At 49.8% G+C, this 20,314-nt stretch overlaps 1 long non-coding RNA gene across 1 annotated transcript; it reads right to left on the reverse strand.

Annotated features, from left to right (window-relative positions):
* Nucleotides 1-7,008: 7,008 nt before the first annotated feature.
* LOC123587713 lies at nt 7,009-19,780 on the reverse strand. Its single transcript, XR_006707472.1, has 2 exons — nt 18,592-19,780; nt 7,009-7,259 (listed from the first exon to the last, which is right to left on the reverse strand). It is a non-coding gene; the product is annotated as an uncharacterized LOC123587713 (long non-coding RNA).
* Nucleotides 19,781-20,314: the final 534 nt, after the last annotated feature.

Here is a 20,314-nt window from a genome sequence, read left to right on the forward strand (position 1 = left end):
GAGATGAATTTTCCTCCTCACTTTGCTTATATCTGCCCATGCCATGCAGAGCTACTCTGAATAAATTTGCATATATTTATGCTGCAGGCAGTCAGCACTCACTCCTGTAAAAGGAGCATCTCTTTCTCTCGTTCTCTCTCTCCCTCCCTTCTTCCCTCCCTTTCTCTCTGACTATGTGCACACGTCCAACACAATTTCCCTTCTGGGCATAGAATGAGGAGCCAGGAACTTCCAGGGACTTCCTGAGTGAACTTGGACACATCTCTTAACTCTCCCGGCCTTGGACAGGAAAATCTTGTGTCTCTGGGGTCTCTAATTCTAGGATACCGGGAGGAGAGTGGGTTGACAGGAGACCTGGTTCCCAGTTTATAAGTTGTGTACCAATTAGGACAATGTGTGTTGCGAGTAATAGAAAACCTGATTCAAATGACCTTAGAAATGAAGAGTCCAGAGCTTATGTAATAGAAAAGTGAGAGGCTTCAGCTATTAAGTAAAGCTTGGTCCAGGAGCTCAGTGATGTCACTCATTAAGACCACTATTATTTTCTGTCTCTCATCTGTCTCTCATGGTGCTAGTTTCACTCCAACTCTGGTTTCTGCAGATCTCTTCGTAGAGCTCACAAGCAGATGCTTTTATGTTTCTCACCCAGCAAGAGGAAAGCCCTGAGATCCACTGATTGGACGGCTCGGTTCCCACGCCCACTTCTGAACCAATCTCTGTGGTCAGAGGGAAGGAGCATTCTGATAGGTCGTCCTGAGTCACATGCTCATGAGTCTCCTCATGGAAGCCTATGCCTCCCAGAGCACAAACCAGGGATTTCTGGGAAAGGAGGATTCTGGGACAGAATCAGCTCGTGTCCCAGGACACGTGTCACTGGGGAAAACTTTCTACGTTCTTTATTTCCCAAGGAAGGAGGAGATAACTTCAAAAACAGACATAGTCTCTGGCTGATTATCCATAAACTGAATGGGAAGAGTCAAACAATAGGGCTTTCCTCGGGAACTTTACGTGTGCAAGGGCTTGCCTCAAGGCCAACTGCCTGTAAGAAAGTAAAAGGAGTCACTGTCCCTCCCAGGGATCTAGACTTTGTAGTGTCCCTACTGACCCCCTATTGACCACTAGTATCAGCTAAGAATGAGGGGCTCACAGATGGCCATGGGTGAGTGGGATTCAATGTTGGACATGTTAGCACAGGTCAGGTTGTGCTGCAGTAACAAATAATCCTCGGTCAGCGACCTGACAGAGTGAATGCTTGCTTCTTATTCTCGCGAATAAGAATGCTTCTTATTCTCGCGAAGTTTGTGGTGAGTTTGGATGAGTCTCCAGGGCAGCTGTCCTTGGCACGGCAGGTCAGCCACCCCGGAGGCTTTCATCTCATGGCACCTCCGTCACACACGTTTCCACAGTGGGGACAGAAAGAATGGAGGACCAGGCTCTGGCTCTTCATTTCTTCTTCCTGGAAGTGATGCACTCCATCTGCTTATGTGCAATTGCCCGACTGCAGTAACCTTCCCAGGGTTCCTGGAGGACAGGTGAATTAGAAATACTGGGGAGAAGTAAATGTATCTGTCCTTGAAAAGGGGGACGGTTGGGACCTCACTCAGACTCGCCTTCAGTGTGCCTTCCATTCATCCCAAGGGTGAGAAGAAGAAACCGTCCGTTATCTGCTCTCCACCAGGTGCTCTGGATTAAGGGATGAGCTGCCTTCTAGCAGTTCACATTCAACTTGGGGAGACAGGGCCAATCGTTGTGTTTTTCTTTAAGGAGAGACAGAGACAGAAAAGTAATTTTAGAACCTCCTTCCTGAGCTTATTGTGAGGATAAAAAAGGATATGAAGCATATGACATCCTTGGCACATCGCCCAGCAAAAGAGTTCTGCAAATAAGAATTATTATTGCCATTTTACAGATGAGGCAATTGAGGCTCATGGTGGTGGAGGGACTCTCAAGGTCACTCAGTGATGGTCACCCAGCGATTGGTTCACTGTAGAGTCTTCTGTTAGTAATCTTGCCCTTGACCTAATTCACGTTCTGCCCGAACGAGAGACCTCTCTCTCCCTCTTGCCCTGCTCATTCAAAACCCACTGAGGGTTTTCTGACCAGCTTTGGGCACCAAGGTCCTCTAATTAACACAGAGGGATGCTGACCCTGGTGGGTCCCAAAGTGAGATCCTCTGCCATTTGCTTGCATTTTTATCCATATTTATATCCTTCTGTAACTCCCAAGTCCCTCCTGCAGACAGCCAGGGTTTGATGGTGGCATCTGTCGTTTCAAGAAGGGAGATGTGTTCTCCCATTTCCTGACCGAGAATGTCTTGGGAGTCCATTCATGGTACTAAGATACCCACATTTTAAGATGGCACACTCTTCCTTTCTAAGATTCCATTATTTCTTGGCCCTGGGGCTTTGGCTTCAACTTCTGAGACTCTATCCCAGTGCTGTCCAAGAGAACTTTCCGCAACTATGGGAATATTCTACACGAGTGTTGACCAGTATGATAGCATGGTAACCAGTCGCTCCATGTGGCTACTGAGCAATGAAATGTGGCTAGCTTTGAGGAGGAACTGAATTTTCATGGTATTTAATTACAATTAACTTGAATCCAAATAGTCACATGTAACTGGTGGCTGCTTCCTGGGAACCAGAAGTCTTACTCTTATTCCAAAACTCTTATTCTGATTTTCCTTAGTGGTTTGGTTCTTACTTGCCCTCAAGAAGCACAACTGAAGAAGTTCTGGGCAGCAGTTTGGGTCACTTAGTCTGGAATCTAGTAAAAGAAACATACATATTACATATATCGGTCAGGCAAGAAGATATGACACTACAGTAACAAGAAACCACCCACTCCCCATGGCTTGAAGCAGCAAAGGTGTGTTTCTTACTCATGCCACATATTCATCTCAACTTGGCGAGAAGGTCTTCTCATCATTGTCATTTCAGTACCCAGGTTGATGGACAGTTGCCTGTCTGAATGCCAGAAGGAAAAGGGAACTGTGTAAGGTCCTGTATTAGTTAGCAGATTGACCCCAGAATTGACATCTTTCAGTTCTGTCCCCCATTCATTGGCCAGAATTATTCATGTGTCTCTATCCCAACTCAGGGAGGCATAAAGTGCAACCCTACATGTTCAGGAAGGGAGGATAGCAAGCCAAAAATTTCTGGTCATCTGCACTAATCAGGACATAGTATGCAAGGTCAATTTTGGGATACAAGTAGAAGGAAAGGGCCAAGTCTGGAGAAGAAATAGCCAAGAATGCTTTCAAGAGCACTGCATTGGGAGTTCAGACCAGAGACCCAAGTCCTGGGCTTGTCCCTTATTAATTCTGCGATCCCCAGTCTGCACCCCGCATTACCCTTGGTTTCTTAGGTCTGCACTTTGAATGTATATACAGCACCGTAAGAGTTACTGGGGTTTTTTATATTTACTATCCTCCCCTATGCCTGATGGAAACAAGACCCTGGATCCCTGTAGTCGGGACTACTATTGGCCATCCATGTCTATTCACCTCTTCTTTTTACCTACAGAACATTTATTGCACAAGAGGTGAGTAATAACTTACCCCACTCCCCCCCCCCCAAAAAAAAACCCAACTCTACATTTTCCAGGCTTATCTGCATATGGGATGGCCATGTGACAACTTCTGTCCAATAACTTGTAAGTGGAAGTGATTGCTGGGTGTGTTTTCAGGAAAGCTCCTATTGTAAAGTGGAGTCTGCATCCCTGGTCTCCCTTTCTTTTAGTCTGGGTGGAGGGTATGATGGCTGCATCTCCAGCAGCCATTTTGAGAGCATGAGGATACACACTGTAAGGATGACACCACGCCAGCCAGAAAAGGCCTGGATCTCTGACAACATCATGGAGCCGCCACCTTTCTGACTTCTTTCACAGGTGGGATAAGTAATCCCCCATCGTGTTTAAGCCATGTCTAGTTGATAGGAGGAGATATTCACCACTACGCTAATGAGGAGGACATGGCTGTATTTCGATTTTTGATTCCATGTGAGCAATCCCTGATTGATATAATATTTCAGAAATAGATTGCTTTTATGGTGACCAAGAAACAGCTGTCTTCAGGGGGTGATAAGGAGAACACAGGCCCGGGAACCACACGGACGCGAGTTTCCATTCTGCTGCTCACCAGCTGTGTGACCTCAGGCAGAAAATCAGCCTCTCTGAGCTCAGGTCTCCTCATTTGTGACCTGGGGATGATAATGAAACACATCCTCCCAACATACACGTGGGGTGTCACATCCCCATTTAATTCCTCAAGAAGCCCCAGGAGGGGGTGTTTTCTCATCCACACTTTACAGATAAGGTAACTAAAACAGCGAAGCATGTATCGAATAATTACTAGGAACACATGTTGAATGTATGCCTCAGGACCTGAGCAGTCCCTAAATAGCAGCCATTTTCCACACCATCCACATGGGTTTTAGAACATCGGCCTATTACCTGGTCACCAGAGTCATTATTGACTTCGTGTGTTTAACTTAATTTTAGCTACCACCACTTTTTAACACTATATTCTCATTCTAAGCAATAAAATATGCCTGGAACCACAACAGACATGCGCGCGTGCACACACACACACACACACACACACACACACATCTCCATAAGAACATATGGCACTACCTACCAGAACTAAACACATATTTATGCTATATGTTTCTATGCTGTACTTTGGCCCAGTGATTCAAGTCCTGGGTACCCAAACTATAGGGAAAAAAACATGCTTGGAGCCACCAAAAGACACAAGATTATTTTATAGCAGCTCTTTATTTGGACAACTCAAATGCCCATCCGTAGTGCAATGGATACATAAGTTGTGATATCGCCATGCAGCGGAATACTACTCAGCAACAAAAAAGTACAGATTACTGCCTCGTAGCCCAACATAATGAAGACGTAATGTTAAGTGAAATGCTGACACCACGGAATATGTCCTGGCTAAGTCTTATCTGACGAGCTTTGGAGATGGGAGAGAAGTGACAGAACTCAGGATAATGGTTATATCAGGGCAGGTATCGGGACAGGAACGGGCACAAGGGAGCCTCCTGGGGATCTAGAAATGGGCCATATCTTGACCTGGGAGGTGGACATGTGCTTGCAGAACTTAAGTGAGTTGTTTACTTCTTGTCGGTGCACTTTGCTATAATTCAGTTACGCCTCAATAAAAAAAAGTCTATTAAATTTTTAAATGTTTATTTATTTTGAGAGCGCGAGAGAGAAAGAATCCCAAGCAGGCTCTGCATTGCCAATCAGAGCCCAACATGGGGCCTGAACTCATGAATCGTGAGATCATGACCTGAGCCAAAATCAAGACTTAGATACTTACCCAACTGAGGCACCCAGGTGCCCATAAGATTTTTTTTAAAGGATCAGGTGAATCACGGGGCCGTGTGCAATCATCCTGCACTCTGGGAAGCAGAGTGTTCCACACAGGGCTGGGCACGCAGGATGCTCTTGGTAAATGCCAATCGAATGGGACACGTCATGGCCACCAGGACCCATACCCTGCAGGAGAGCCGTCCAGTTCTGCACCCTGGCCCTGGTCGTCTCGAGCCCTGCCAGGTTCCATGGGGAAGGCTGGGCTCCCCAGCAGCTGGATCCCTCTGTGCCAAGGCTCTGCCAGTTGATCTGCCTCTCTTTACCCCATTACCCCCTCCACAATAATCTCACAGCTCTTTCCTGATGAGGGCGTGTGTTCTGGTCACATGTTAGGCTTTAAGCAGACCCTGGTACTTGAGGGAAATTCTTTCCTTCACTGGCTGGAAAGGCACAGGGAAGAAAGGGAAGGTGGTGGGAGGCATGATCCCGATGCGTGTGTGCCCCGTTAGAGAGTGTCTGTATAGGAGGAGTGGCCTGGGGGTGGAGAAAATTGTTGAGAAGGGACAGTGTCAGGAGCAAAGTCTTTATCATCATTCACCTTTGAGGTCTCAGTGTGTGTGTGTGTGTGTGTGTGTGTGTGTGTGCGCAGGACCAAGTGACAGAAATAGAAGAAGACGGTGATGGAGAGAAGCTGAGAGAGGAACAGGCAGAGAGCGAAAGAGATGGGGCAGAGATTTCCTCTAATGCACAATCTCTTTGCTACAAGCTTTTCAAGGATTCACCAAAACATTTGGGACCACTGTCCCCATTCCTCAAATCCACTGGCTACAAAACGTTAAGACAATTGCAGAGTCCAAACCAGGAAATGTTTACCAGCTGTTGATAAGATATATGGCATTGTATCAACCAAATAACATTCACTCAGCTCAACTCTTTTTTTTAATTTTTTAATGTTTATTTATTTTTTAGACAGAGAAAGACAGAGAGAGAGACAGAGAGAGAGAGAGAGAGAGAGAGAGAGAACCAGAGGGGGAGGGGCAGAGAGAGAGGGAGACACAGAATCTGAAGCAGGCTCCAGGCTCTGAGCTGTCAGCACAGAGCCCAATGCAGGGCTCAAACTCACGAACTCCTGAACCATGAGATCATGACCTGAGTTGAAGTCGGATGCCCAACTGACTGAATCACCCAGGCACCGCACCACTCAGCTCAACTGTTAGAGGGTTATCTCTGGAGCCCATGGAGTCCAGCCTGTGGACAGTTTAACATCCAAGTGTTGCTGAGAGAGCAGAGCTTAAAAGTTCTCATCACGAGAAAGTAAATTCTGTAACCATATGGTGACCAAGGTTCACCAAACTTATCGGGGTGATCATTTCACAATATATACAAATATTGAAGCGTTACACTGAACACGTGAAACTAGTATAATGTTGTGTATCAATTATACTTAAAAAACAAAACAAAACAGAACTTCAGAGCCAGTGTTCTTGACCTCTATGCTTGAGGTTGCTGTTGCCTTGCTGTCCGCCAAGGGACACAGGGATGAGCAGGGGACAACGTCACCTGGGGTGGTGAGGCACAGCCCCAGTGGGTCTGACATCTGGGGGAGACAAGCCCAGCTGTCCTTCCTCTCCCCCCCTTTTTTCTCTGTGGCTGCTGCAACAAATGACCATCAACTTGGTGGCTTAGAAAAACCAAACTTTATTGTTTTCCAGTTCTGGAAGCCAGGAACCCAAAATTAGCATCACTGCACCAAAATCGGGGTGTCAGCAGGTCCATGGTGTGTCCAGAGGCTCTATGGGAGGGTCTGGCTTCTTCCAGCTTCTGGTGGCTACTGATGTCCCTTGGCTCGTGGCTGCATCACTCCAATTTCTGCCTTTGTGGTCACATCACATTCTCCTCTGTGTGTGCAGTTTCCCTCTGCCTCCCTCCTACAACAGATGTGATGGCACTTAGGATCCACCCAGATATTCCAGGATCATCTCCCCATTTCAACATCCCTAATTTAATCCTATCTACAAAGGCCTTTTTACTTACAAGGTAACATTTGTAGCTCCCTGGTATCTTTAGGGACTGTATTTCAGCCTACACATGACCCAAGGGTTTTTATCTGGGATCATCAGCATGAGCTATTGTATTCCAAACCTACCTGCCTTCTCCCACTGACCACAGGGCCTTGACTCTCCCGTGTCAGAATCTCCCTGCTTTTCCCCTCAGCATCAGCTTTGCAAGGCTGGTGACAGAGACACAGAGGAGGCTGCCTGGGTGGTGTCCCCCACGTGTGCCCCCAGAGCTCCAGAACTGCCTGCACACAGCCAGGTCACCCCTGTCAAAGCTTGGGCTGAATGCCAGAACACCAGGCCCAGAGAGGAGCCTCGTTTGTCCAGAGACACAGCAAATCGTTCCTTCCTCCTTTCAACAAACCGTCACTGGATCCCTTCCAGGTGTCAACCTCTGTTCTGACTGCTGGAAACAGAGAGGTGATGAAATCTCCCAGCCTCTCCCCTGGACCTCCAATCTAATCAAGAAGCGAAAAGGCAAATTAAGCTGGCCATTCATTTCTAAACATGCACAGCAAATGTGAAGATATCATAGAGAAGGATGCGTGAGTGGGGAGGGAATAATTTACCCTGCAAAGACTTGAGACGGTTAGCTTCTGAAGGCTCCGGGGGGCGGGGTGGGGGGGGGTTGCATGCAGCCCAGGTGGATGGCAGCCAGGGGGAAAGGAACATTCCAGGCCAAAGGAACGACATGCAAAGTGGTCTAGAGTCTGAAAGGGTGAGGGGGGTTGAGGGAGCTCATATGGCACAGAGCTCTGTGTTTGGGCATCCTTTGCTGTCTGCAGTGGGTCGAGGGTTCTGGGATCGATTAGCGATGTCTGCCCCCGGCACTGGGTAAAGAAGCAGTGGTCTGAATGCCGTGGACTCGCTAAATCTGGGCTAGTGGCTTCGTAAACGAGTCCTCTTCTCGGACTCTGACGACAAAATCTTCCAACCCTGAGTGGCCCTCATTATGCGGTGAGGGAGCTGACAGATTTTTATGAAGAAGGGTGACTTGTTTACCAGTTGGGAGTCTTTCTGCCTCGTCTTATACAAAGCATCTTCCACATTCCATCTTGTTGAGTTTCATAGCAGAACTTTATAAAGCAACCATCCTACCCGAAGGTGACCAGCTCGTTTTTAATGGAAAACAGAGGCATGAATCAAGCAAGCAAATATTCTCAACCCTATTCCCCCCAACACTACCCTTTCTGTAATTTTTTTTTCCAGAGGAAAGGTGAGAGGAAGTCTTTGGGAAAACTGGCCTCACCATCAGCACATCTCAGACCCTCACATATGTCTGGCTCAACACCCCCAAGCAGCACACCAGTACATGCCACAGAAAAAAAAAAATTCTAACAAGACATTAATAGATAAATAAAAATAGCTTCCACAAGAAATGACGAGGACTCACGCAACAAAATGATTTCTTTCTGTGTGCGTAAACTCATGAATAATCAAATCGCACAGTCCCCAAATGAGCCAAGTACAGCTCTTGTCAACCCTTATCCCAGTTTCCTCCTGGAAGGTCACCTCAAACCTTTGCAGGCCGGGGTGGCTCTGCCCCTCACAGCTCTTCCTCCCACCCCCTCCTACCATCCCCACCTCCTCCTTATAGGGGAGAAATTAATTCCCAGTGCTATGGAAACGTGCAGAAAATCTGAATGGCAGGCTGGGGCAGTGCCCATGAATCATCAAGCAGAAAGGGGAGTTCGATAAAATATTGGGGGGGGGGTCCCCAGGCCATGGCTTTTGTGAGCTGAACCAGAGCCCTTGCTTCAAGCCTTTTTATGTGTCACATTTTAACCTACCAGCTGCCTCGAGAAGCAAGATGATCTTCCCTGCCTTTTTTCTTCTTCCTTTAAAAAAATTATTTTTTTATTTTTTTATTTTCCCTCATGTGTTAAGGGAGGAAACAGTGACAGGGACAAGTGACAGCTCGCTAATTATTCCCTTACTGCCACTGCTGTTCTGGCTTTGGACGCATTGCTCATTTCTCCCCGTCTTCGCACTGAATAATGCATGGGTCCCTATCTGTATTCAAGCGGCACCTCCGGGGACCGCCAGCCTAACTAGCTGATAACTGATTCAGTTTGTAAGCAGGGCCTCTGGGAGTTGCAAGGAAAAGTAGCCAAGAACAAATTTAACACTTCTTTCTCATTTCTTCAGAACATCAAGGAGAGGCAGGTTGGGAAGCAGGTGGGGGTATGTGCTGGGCCCTTGGAGGGCACTTGACCTCAGGTTAGGAGAAGACAGAGTTTTGGCTGTGCTGTGGGGAGGGAGGAGAAGGAGGAGGAGGAGAAAGTTAGTTGAAGGCTTGCTATATGAACTAAACATCTTGCATGCATTGTCTCTTTCAAAGACAAGAACCCCTTGATGGCAATGCATTAGCAGATATATTGGTTAGCTTCTACCATGATAATGCTGCGTAACAAATGACCTCCACATTTCAGTAGCTGTCAATAACATATATTTATTTTTTTCTTGCTCAGGGGTCTGCAGGTGGGTCAGCCTTGCACTGATCTCGGCTGTGCTCAGCGGAGCTTGGCTGCAGACTGCAGGTCTGGCTCAGATCTGCTCCATGTGTCTCATTCCGGGGCCCAGCCTGGAGGAGGAGGCTCCTTGATGGCAAGGGTGCTGTCACATCTCTAGCCACTGCCTGTATCACGTCTGCTAATAGCCCATTGGCCAAAGCAAACCACAAAGGCAAGTCTGGTGTTGAGGGGTGATGGAGTAAGTGTCCACCACCCTGAGCCCATGGCTGGGGTGTAGAGGTCTAATACTGCCATAGACGGAATCTCCAGAACAATCCCTTTTGGAAATCAGAACCTTTCATCCCACTGCCCGAAGCAAATACAACATTTACAAAGACTTATACCTGTTAACCTCTAGATTGGGCTTCTCATTAAATAATACCAGGGTCTGCAAATCAAATGATAGTGATAATCTAAACGGCATTTTTTTACCCAATGTCTACAGTACCAAGTACTGTTTGAAGTGCTTTTATATATATCAACTCATTTTCTCCTCCTGTGAACACAAGAAAGTAGGTACTATTGTTACCCTGTTCCACAGATAAAAACAACAGGCACAGAGAGGTTAGGTTATTTGCCTGAGGTCACACAGCTGATAAAGACCAGGGCCAGGGTTGGAGGCCAGGCTGACTGCAGACCCTCTAGTTAAAAATGGATTGTCATATAAAAGTTTGAATTTTGGACGTAGACGCTATGGTTGAAATGTCAGAGTGCAGTTGGCCTGGGGAAATATAATTGGGAAGGGTTAGGGTGGTATCTGGGCCAGGACCAATCAGTCTCTGGGGGTCTGGACCTGCTTGAGAAAAGCCACTCGCACCCAGCCCCACCCTGTAGGCAGAGGGCTTCCTGAGTCTCCCTCTCTCTCTAGGTCAACCTCAGTCCTGCCAATGGATGACGTGTTCAAGAACCTGCTGGTGGAATTGTTGACTTTCTCCCACCAGGCTGGGAGGGCCAGATTTCTCTAGGAACTATGGGTGCTGGAACAACACCTGGCTTTCCATCACCAAATGCTCCCCTTGCCTGGCTTAGACTGGTCACCGCCATCCCCCTTCACCCTCCTCTTCTTCTCTGATTGGATCTGCTGGTGGCTCTTGCTTTATGGGTCTTGCTTTACAAATGACAAGGGGACAGGGTAAAGGTGCACCCATTTTGAAGTCAAATGTCTATCATCTGGTCCACTTTTAGAATCAGAAACCTGATCCTTCATGAGATGAAAACGGGTGCCATCTTGATTCCACGCTCTAACAAGGGTCATGCCCGCTCGCAGGGCTTTGGGTTCTTAGAGCCTCACACAGTGTGTGGTGCATCGTAAGAGCTCGGGGACCCATGGGTGAATGAATGAATGAATGAATGGCTGAATGAATGCTCATCCGCTCAGATAAATGCTTTTCAGAGAAGTGAAGCCATTTCAAAAAGACCATTCTCTTGTTCAATAACTATGGAGCACCTACCATGCATCGGGCACTGTTCAGAGAGGCTAGGTATCCAAAATCTTTGCTGTCGTGGTCCAGCAGATACCCAACATAATGTCAGGTGGTGAAGAATAAGGCAGGAAGGGGGGAGGGAGCGTGGTGAGGGCTAGCGTAAGCATTCTCCCCTTCTTGGGCGTCTTCTCCATTTCCACTCCAGGCACTGTGCTAGACGCCTCATAAAGAGCTCCCCCACAACCCCAATTGTATTGTCATCATATCCATTTTACAGACAAGGAACTGAGGCTCTGATAAGAGCCTTACTTTGGTAGTCACACTGCGAGGCTACGAGAGACCCAGTCTGCATGCCTTGCCTGAACCGGGCAGGCAGGTGGGGTTCCCTGGCCCTCCCAAGGCTGGCGGGTCAAGGAAGCCAGGTGCTAGGGGTGGGAGGGCGCTTGGGGCCACTACAGCTGTCCCCTGCCTGGGTGTGCCATCTGCATCCAGTTGCCCAGCGTTGTCTCCTGGGGCAACACTGGGCTCTCTGTCACAGGAGCCGCATGTCAAGGCAGAAGCGGGGGAGGCAGGCAGGCGTTAGCAGGTGGTTTAAAATAGCAGCACGTCCCCATGGCTGCAAGAGCTTGGTCCTCCGGCCTGGTGAGAACACTCGGGGAGGAGATTCCTCAGCCCGGCAGCTACCCCCTCACAGGTGACCCCTTTGTAAGGAGCCAGAGAAATTGTGCTCAAGTGCACAGTCCCCCCGCCCCTTGCTCCCAGGGTCTGTGGGATGAAAGCCGCACTCCGCTCTCCAGAACCTTCACAAGCTGCCCCTCCCAGCTGTCCTCACACTCCTTTCTCTGGTCACCCTTGCCATACTGCATCCAAGACATCCCATGTGCCGTTGCTGTGGCTGGTCGGGCTGCCTGGAAGGTCCCCTCTGCTATCTTCCCCACCTGGAAAATACATGGGACGCAGCAGGTGCTCAAAAAACGCCAGTGGGATCCACTTATACGTGTTAAAATCTTACCCTTCACACTTGGCTCACTTGTCAGTACCTCTGAAGAGCCTTCTAGATTCTCCCAGGGGCAGAATTCCTCCTCCTTCCAAGACTCTATGGCCTACACTCAGATCGGGATTGGAGAAACCTCCAGTGCTCATGGCTGTCTCCAAGCCTACTGACTAGATTGGCTGCTGCAATGATGGGAAGGGTCGCATTCTCTCAAGCAGGGGTGGCAGATAACGGGCACATCACGAGCACACAGGCCAGAACTCTCCTAGCCATGCACCTGGCAGACATTGCTAATCAATCACAGCACCTTTCTTCTCAAGCCCTGGAGCCCCAGGCAGCCATGAGCAATTGACTGGAGTTGGCATCAGGATGATGCCTTAATGGCTTCCCACTCCCAAGTGTCATTGACTACTGTCTTTAGATAAACGGCCTCTAGAAGCTTGCCTTCATGGCTGCCTCAGCCATCAGACTGGGAAGCTCTTGGGGGCATGACAGTGACATTCATTTCAGCAGCTCCTCCTCCCCGCACAGAGCCTGGAGAACACTAGGCACTGAAGAAATGTCCGTCAAGTGTGGGAATCTGGGAAGTGGGGACAACCCATCACGGTGTGCTGATACATACAGAAATGCCTCACTAAGTCCACTGCAAGCCTTTTGGGTCCTTCTTCCCACCCTCTCCCCCTTGGTCTCTGGGAGCAGTCAGGAACCCGGGAAACCCAAACCGTGGGTTCGTTGAGATCAGTTCCAAATAAAAAAAATGGTTTCCCCAAGACTAGCTGCACAGAGACACAAGGTCAAAGATAAAAGATCCTTAGAACACGGAGGAGAGAGAGGGAGCACCCAAGAAAGCAATCTTGCCAGGTCCTGTCACCTCCCTGAACCTCAGTGTCCTCATCTGTAAAATGGGGATAATGGGACTGCTGTGAGATAATGAATGGAAGGTCCTCATTAGAGTATGATGATGCTATCACACTGCTCACAGAGATCTTCTCATACAGGGAAAGCTGCCTTCAGAGAATCTTGAACTCTGGTCTCCCTCTGATTCCCATCCTCCTGGGACCTCTCGCCTCTGGGAGAGGTCCCAGAAAGGAGGCCCAGGAGGCAGGGACCCCCAGAAGAGGAGGGCTTCGAGTTCTCTGAAAAAAGGAAGAGAGGGAGTCCTTTCCCTGGGTGTGGAATGCCATTACATCATCACTCTGTGGTCCCACTTTACAGACGGGGAAACTGAGACCTGAGAAACAATGAAACCAGCCTAGTGTCATGGAATAACAATGATCTGCCTCTGAACCCATGGTATTTTTGCAGAGCCATCCTGCTTTATTGGAAAGGTACCCACACTGATAACTCATTCATTCATTCATTCATTCATCTGTCTTCAATTATATTGAACATGTTTGGGAGGAGTTCACAGTCTAATTGGGAGAATGGGGTGTGATCTGACATGCTGTTGAATTACTTCAGTATCATCGGAAGAGTAAGCTAAGTTTGGGGATAACTTCACAAGAGGGCTATATTGGCTGGGTTTTGCAGTATAAGTAGGAGTTGATGAGGTAGCTAAAAGGAGGAAGGGCGTATCGGGCAAGGCAGATGGTAGGAGCAAAGGCAGGGATCCGTGAAAAAGCTTGGTGTGTTTGGAGACCATTTGGCAGACTTGTGCACCCCACCTTAGGGACCATGGTGCTGAAGCCACAAGATACAGAAAGCTAGAGCCTGGAGGTCCCTCCACGGCATTTGGGCTTTTCCCTGTGGGCATGGGAGTCATGCGGAGGTGTCCTGGTTCAATTGCTTACACCTCAGCTTCTACTTTCCCTCGCACTCAGCTGCCTGGTGCCAGCCCCGGGATGGGGCAAAGATCAGCATGGACTTTCTGCACCGACCATGCTGCTTCCCTGGAGAGACTCATGCCTAACTTCTGCTCCAGGAATTTAAGCCCCAGAGACCCCCAAAGCACAGAATCCCACTGCTGAGACCTCTCCAGCTCACGGACCCGAAGATTTAGTGAAGTGCGCCATTCACCTGTCCATTTGGTCATTTGGTTAACACAGCTGAAAAGCCCCTAGCGGATGATGTATTGGTTAGTTATGGCTGCGGAACAAACCACCCCCAAATCAGTGCGTCACGTCAACGATATCTTACTGAGCAGTTATTTGTCTGGGGCTCATCTTGTCGGAGTCCATGTGTGCATCCGCTGGTCTGCACAGGGCTCTGCTCCAGACCGGGCTTGCTGGGGTTGGGGTCTGTTCCATGTGTCTCTCCTCCTCTTCCTGGCAGGCTAGCCAGTGAGCAGGGGGTTGAGGCAGGCGGAGGAAGTGTGGGAGGGACACAGGGGAGTGTCGAGGGAGCTCTGGGATATTTGGCTGTGAGAACTCACAGAATCTGTGAGTCCGAGTCTCTGTGATGGCCCTTACGGGCTCCCGAGGGGCTGGCCAGGCTTGTACCGGTGGGGTCCACAACCCAGGTTGTGATAAGGAGGGTCAGGAATGCCCAGACAAGGTCATGTCAGGAGTGGAGGAAGTCCTCATGTTATTGACTGCTCCCTGTTTTCCAGTCAATGCTTGAGGCTGAGTCCACCTTTTCCAACGGTCAAGACCCCACCCCGGATCCACTCGGTTCAGCATACCCCGCTTCAGAACCTCCCTCCAAGGGCCGCCCAACCAGCTGCGAGGGGGAGCAAGCTCCCCCTTTCCTCAGTGGCAACCCCCTTGGGGAGGAGGGAGCAGATAGCAGAACGGTGCTATTTACAAGCTTTCAAATGGCTTATTGAATCATAAGCTGAAATCACAGGCTGTAACCAAATCAGCGAGGACCAGATTCAATAAAGTAAACAGGGAGGGGGGATACAAAAAAAATCCCACCTAGAAGCTTGTTAAAGCCCTTCCCTGCCTCTCCCGGCCTTGGTTTCTTAACGTCTCATTGTTTCTGGCGAATAAACCCAGCCTGGTCTGGTTTGATTCCAGTGGCTATTAATTCCATATGTGGTTTATGAATGGAGGAAAAGGCCGTCATTACGTGCTCTCGGAACTTGAAAAGAACCCAACGGGTGCCTCATCTGTGCCCTGCTGGAGCAGCCGAGGACTTTGCTACAGCGGGCGGGTCTCGAATCCTAACAAATGAGTACTTTTCGGGTGGGGAGCCGGGCCGCCCACCATGTGCGGTGGTGACGGTGAAGTCTCCACGTACAGGGTCCCTGCTCCTAAGGAGGTCCCGGAGACAATGACTCCGCGGGGGTCCTGTGCGTGCACACGGGACTTCACCCTTTATAAAGCACCTTTGCACATTTCACCTGAGTTATGCTAGGAGCTCAGGACCCATAACGCCCGCACAGCGCCTGGCCCAAAAAAAGACGCCCTCGAATATCAGCTCTTGTTGGTGTTACGAGCGGTATTTCCTATTAACTGCAGGCCTACTGTGTGCCCGACGCTAAGCGTGTGTTGCCTCCAATTCAGTCAAATTCTGCAAACTTGGCATTGGTGTGCCTGTGTTACAGACGAGGATCCCGAGATGCAGCCTGGCCCAAAAGCATCAGCGGGGAAGGACAGATGTTGGAGTCAACCTCAGAGCCGCCAGGCTCCAAAGCCATGTCGTGTGCACAGACACTAACTCTGAGAGGGAGGCAGGGCACTGTTTACTTTTACTCTGCTTATCAGGGAAGTAACCCGGCGTCTCAGAGAAGTTAGGTGGCCGCAGAGCGCAGCGAAGCCGATCTCAGGGAGAAGTGACAATGCCCTTTTCTGAACTAGCTGCGCAGGCTTTTGTTACTTTAGAGGTCACGTCAGGGCTGGCCAGCTGCCTCACTTCACAGATGGGTAAACTGAGGCTCAGAGATGTTAGTGCCTCGTCCAAGGTCGTTCAGCCAGGAAGTGGCCAGAGCTAGGATCTGAACCTACAGCTGCCTGTCCCCAGAGCTCGTATCCCCACCACGGCCATGCCCAGTTCTGGAAAAGCAATTGTGTGGCCCAGATGCCAAGCCCCTTGTCCCTGGATGTGCCTGATGACAATGCCCGCCCTGCTTTGACGGAGGCCGACTACATCCTTCTCCAGCTTGAAACTGGATTCCCTGATCTAGAATCCCCTGATTGTAGCCTTGACCTTAAGATTTAGATCAGGGGGCACCTGGGTGGCTCAGTCGGTTAAACATCGGACTTCAGCTCAGGTCATGATCTCAGTGCTGGTGAGTTTGAGCCCCACATCGTGCTCTGTGCTGACAGCTCGGACCCTGGAGCCTGCTTCAGATTCCGTGTCTCCCTGTCTCTCTGCCCCTCTCCCACTTGCACTCTGTCTCTGTCTCTGTCTCTCTGTAATATAAATTAACATAAAAAAAAGATTTAGGGGCGCCTGGGTGGCTCAGTCGGTGAGGTGTCCAACTTCAGCTCAGGTCATGATTTCACGGTCTGTGGGTTCGAGCCCCATTTTGGGCTCTGTGCTGACAGCTTGGAGCCTGGACCCTGCTTCAGATTCTGTGTCTCCCTCTCTCTCTTTGTGCCTCCCCCGTTCGGGCTCTCTGTCTCAAAAATAAATGAATGTTAAAAAAAAAAAAAAAAGATTTAGATCGGATTCAGAATAGCAGAATACTTAAGAACCCGGGACTTGGGTTCATTTCCCAGGTCTACCTACCTCTGTTTGTGAAACTCTGGTCAAGTTATATTCTTTTTAAGCCCCCAACTTTCCCATCTTTAGAGATGATGGTAGAGGCATGTTTCTTCCCGGATTATTGTGAAGTCAATACACACAGCTAACGTTCAATGAGACATTTCTAAACACTGTGCACGTGTTCATCTCCCCAATCCTGTACTTACCCCCACATTACCGGTGAGGACACCGAGAGAGTAAGGTGACTTATCCAGGGTTGCATGGAGTTGGAGTCTGTACCCAGACCCAGGGTGTTCCCGAGTGCCCTGGTCACCCAGAACCCTCAGCTGCCTCTCAGTTAAATGAGGTAGTGTCACAGCCCACGGGAAAAGCAAATGAGGGTCCCATCGTTTTTGTATCCCGGAGGATGTTAATGTTTTACTGTGCAGAAGGAGGCTTCCAGTTAACAACGAGCAAAGCCTTCAGCTGCAGGGCTGGTCTTGGCTTTGAGGGAGGTTTACCTGAGAACCACACTCCACCTCTGGAGCACACCTGTCTGACCCGGGCCCCTGGCCAGCCTGCCTCTACCCTCCATTGAAACTGCTGCTTCTTCCACTTCTGAATGTGCCCTGTGCACTTTCCTGGCCCTGAGCCTCGCACCTGCCACACCTGATGCCTGACTTTGCTTCCCTGCCCTGGACCCCCAGCAAGCACAGACTGAGAGAGTCAGCTCAAAACACCACCTCCTTCTTGAAGCTTCTGGAGACGCACCCCCAAGGCAGGATGAATACTCCTCTCTTTGTGCTTCCCCCGGGGTGGAGTGGATCCCCCTTGGATCCTCACCCATCCTGGTTATGATAGCAAGTCTGTGTGTCTGTCTTCCCCACCAAGAAATCCTTGAGAGCCGGAACAGGGTTGCGTTCATCTCCATATTCCATCTCTATGGAAATGGAATACAAAATGTTTATTGAATGAAAAAATGGGACAATGAATGGACGAATGAAAGAATGAACGAAAGCATGGATGAATGAATGAATGAATGAGTGAATGAACGAATGAATGAATGAATGAATGAATGAATGAGGTTTTCCGCCTGGTTGGATTGTAGCTGATGTCTAATCATCCATCCTATGGGACCTGAATTCTGCTCCCAGCAACCTCACTGCATTAGAAGAGGCACATTGCTTTTAAGTACCCCAGTTTCCCCATCTGCAAATGAACAGGGCACTGCCTAGCCTGCCTCCAGAAGCATTTTGTGATTGCAGATTCTTCTTCTCCCCTCCTCCCCATGCCTCCTCTCCCAAGGTCCCATCACGGCAGTCTGGCTTCCCTGCACCCCTTCTCTCCCTAGCCCCCTCTACCCCATCACCAGCAAGGGTCCGGAGATTTCCTGCCTAAATCCCACTTCTCCTCCCCAATTCTCGCTGCTCCTCTGTGCGGGGCCCGCCTGTACTGTCGCCTCTTGCCTGGATGCCTATAGTAGCCCTCAACATATCTCTCTTCTGCCCTACAGCTCCCTCCACGCACTGCACACTCAGCAAAGAGTGCAGTGTTTTCAAAACACACGCTCCCTGGGTCCTGCCTCAGCCCTGGTGCAGGGGGCGTGGCTAGAGTCCCTGGAGCGGGGCGTGGCTAGCCGGCCCCGCCTCCCGCTTGGGTTCTGTGGCCACAGTGACCTTTTCTCTCTGACTGTGGCCGCTTACCTTGCTTGGTCCATCATACCAGCTTTTGCACGTGGTGCTCCCTCCGTCTGGAAAGTTCTCTGCCTCCTCCCCATGATCAGATTTCAGCCTGCTTATCAGGAGCCTTAATCGGAGGACGCACAGGGAAGCCTTGCACAAAGGCCTCCCCAGAGGAGATCAAGCATTCTTCTTACATCAGCTCTCCGGGCTCCCATTTCCTCCGTTTCTCAGCCTTTCTCCCGGTTCCCAGTTTGCTTTTACTTGGGAGAGTTTACACATTTGTCTCCACCCCTGGACTCAGATAAAAGATACCTAAAAGCAGAGCACACTCTCCAGACACTATCTCCAGCACTCAGCCCCACGCCTGCAAGTACTCACAAACATCGGAAAATTGGATCGACGTGTTCTCCAGCTCAAGGGTCTTGTAGTCCCTGTCCAGACCTCAGTTTCACCAACTCTGAAGTGGGCTCAGGATGTCCCGTCTCTCTGTACATGCCGGCGCTCTGCAGGAAGTCTCCAGAACCACCTGGAGCACAGCGAGGCGCTCTGAGGTCTGGAAAGGACCTCAGAGCCTCATGGGGTCCTCATGGGGGGGACCCAGGCGTCATGATAACCGGGCCACCTCTGGATTTCGCGGCCATCTGCTTGGCTCGCTGAGCACTGGGAACCAGAGCCAGGCCCCCGCGTCCTGTGAAGGGTTGGAGAACAACGTGCTCTGTGTTCAGATCCGCAGAGGGAACAGAGCGAGGTCACTGTACCCTGGTTGAGGCGGTCATGCTCTGTAAGCGCTGAAGCCGGGAGGAGGTGCCGAGGGGCTTCTCCGGAATTTCCAGAAGAAACTGCGGGCGTTTGTGCTTTGCCCACAAGACAAGCACCACAAGCTTGAGCTTTTCCAGTGTGGTTTGGCAAACCGGATTTTTTATAGTCCCCAGTGAAAACTCTCTTTTCTAATCAGATTACATTTAAACAGACAGTATTCTTGTTTATCTGCAGTTGGTGTTTATTCCTTTAGAATTATCTTCCCAACGCCTGGCGTGTGCAGGCGTTGCCTCACATTGCCGTCATGCGGGCGGGCAAGGCCACCGTCTTTTCTGGGCCCAGAAGGGAGCCTGGAGATAATGAAACCCATGGTTTTGGGGGTGCAGACGAGCAAAGGCCTCTGTGGGAGCAGCCTCGTCGGGGGAGGGGAGTGGGGAGCCACAAACCCTTCCCTCAATGCTTCCCTGAAGAAGCATTTTTTTCCATTGCACTACTTTAATGGTAAAATTTACCGTTTTAACCATTTTAAGATATTCTATTTATTATTTTTGAGAGAGAGAGAGCACAAGCGGGGCGGGTGCAGAGAGAAGGAGGGACAGAGGATCTGAAGCGGGCTCTGTGCGGGGCTCGAACTCACCAACCACAGGATCGTGACCTGAGCCGAAGTTGGACGTTCGACTGAGCCACCCAGGCGCCACCCGCCGCCCCCCCACCCCGCCCTGCTCTCCACCGTTTTAACCATTTCCGAGCGTGCTGTTTAGTGACACCAAATACATTCACACTGTTGTGCAGCCATCACCACCTTCCTTTTCCAGAGGTTGCTCCTCTCCCAAAAAAGAAACTCTGTCCCCAGTAAATTATCATTCCCTCATCCCCCTCTCCCCCCAGTCCCTGGCACCCACTATTCTACTTCCTGTGTCTATGAATTTGACTCTGCTAAGTACTCCGTATAAGTGGACTCACACAGTGTTTGTCCCTTTGTGTC

The sequence above is a fragment of the Leopardus geoffroyi genome, chromosome D3 (genome assembly GCF_018350155.1).
Source record: "Leopardus geoffroyi isolate Oge1 chromosome D3, O.geoffroyi_Oge1_pat1.0, whole genome shotgun sequence".
In the NCBI taxonomy this organism is placed as follows: domain Eukaryota; kingdom Metazoa; phylum Chordata; class Mammalia; order Carnivora; family Felidae; genus Leopardus; species Leopardus geoffroyi.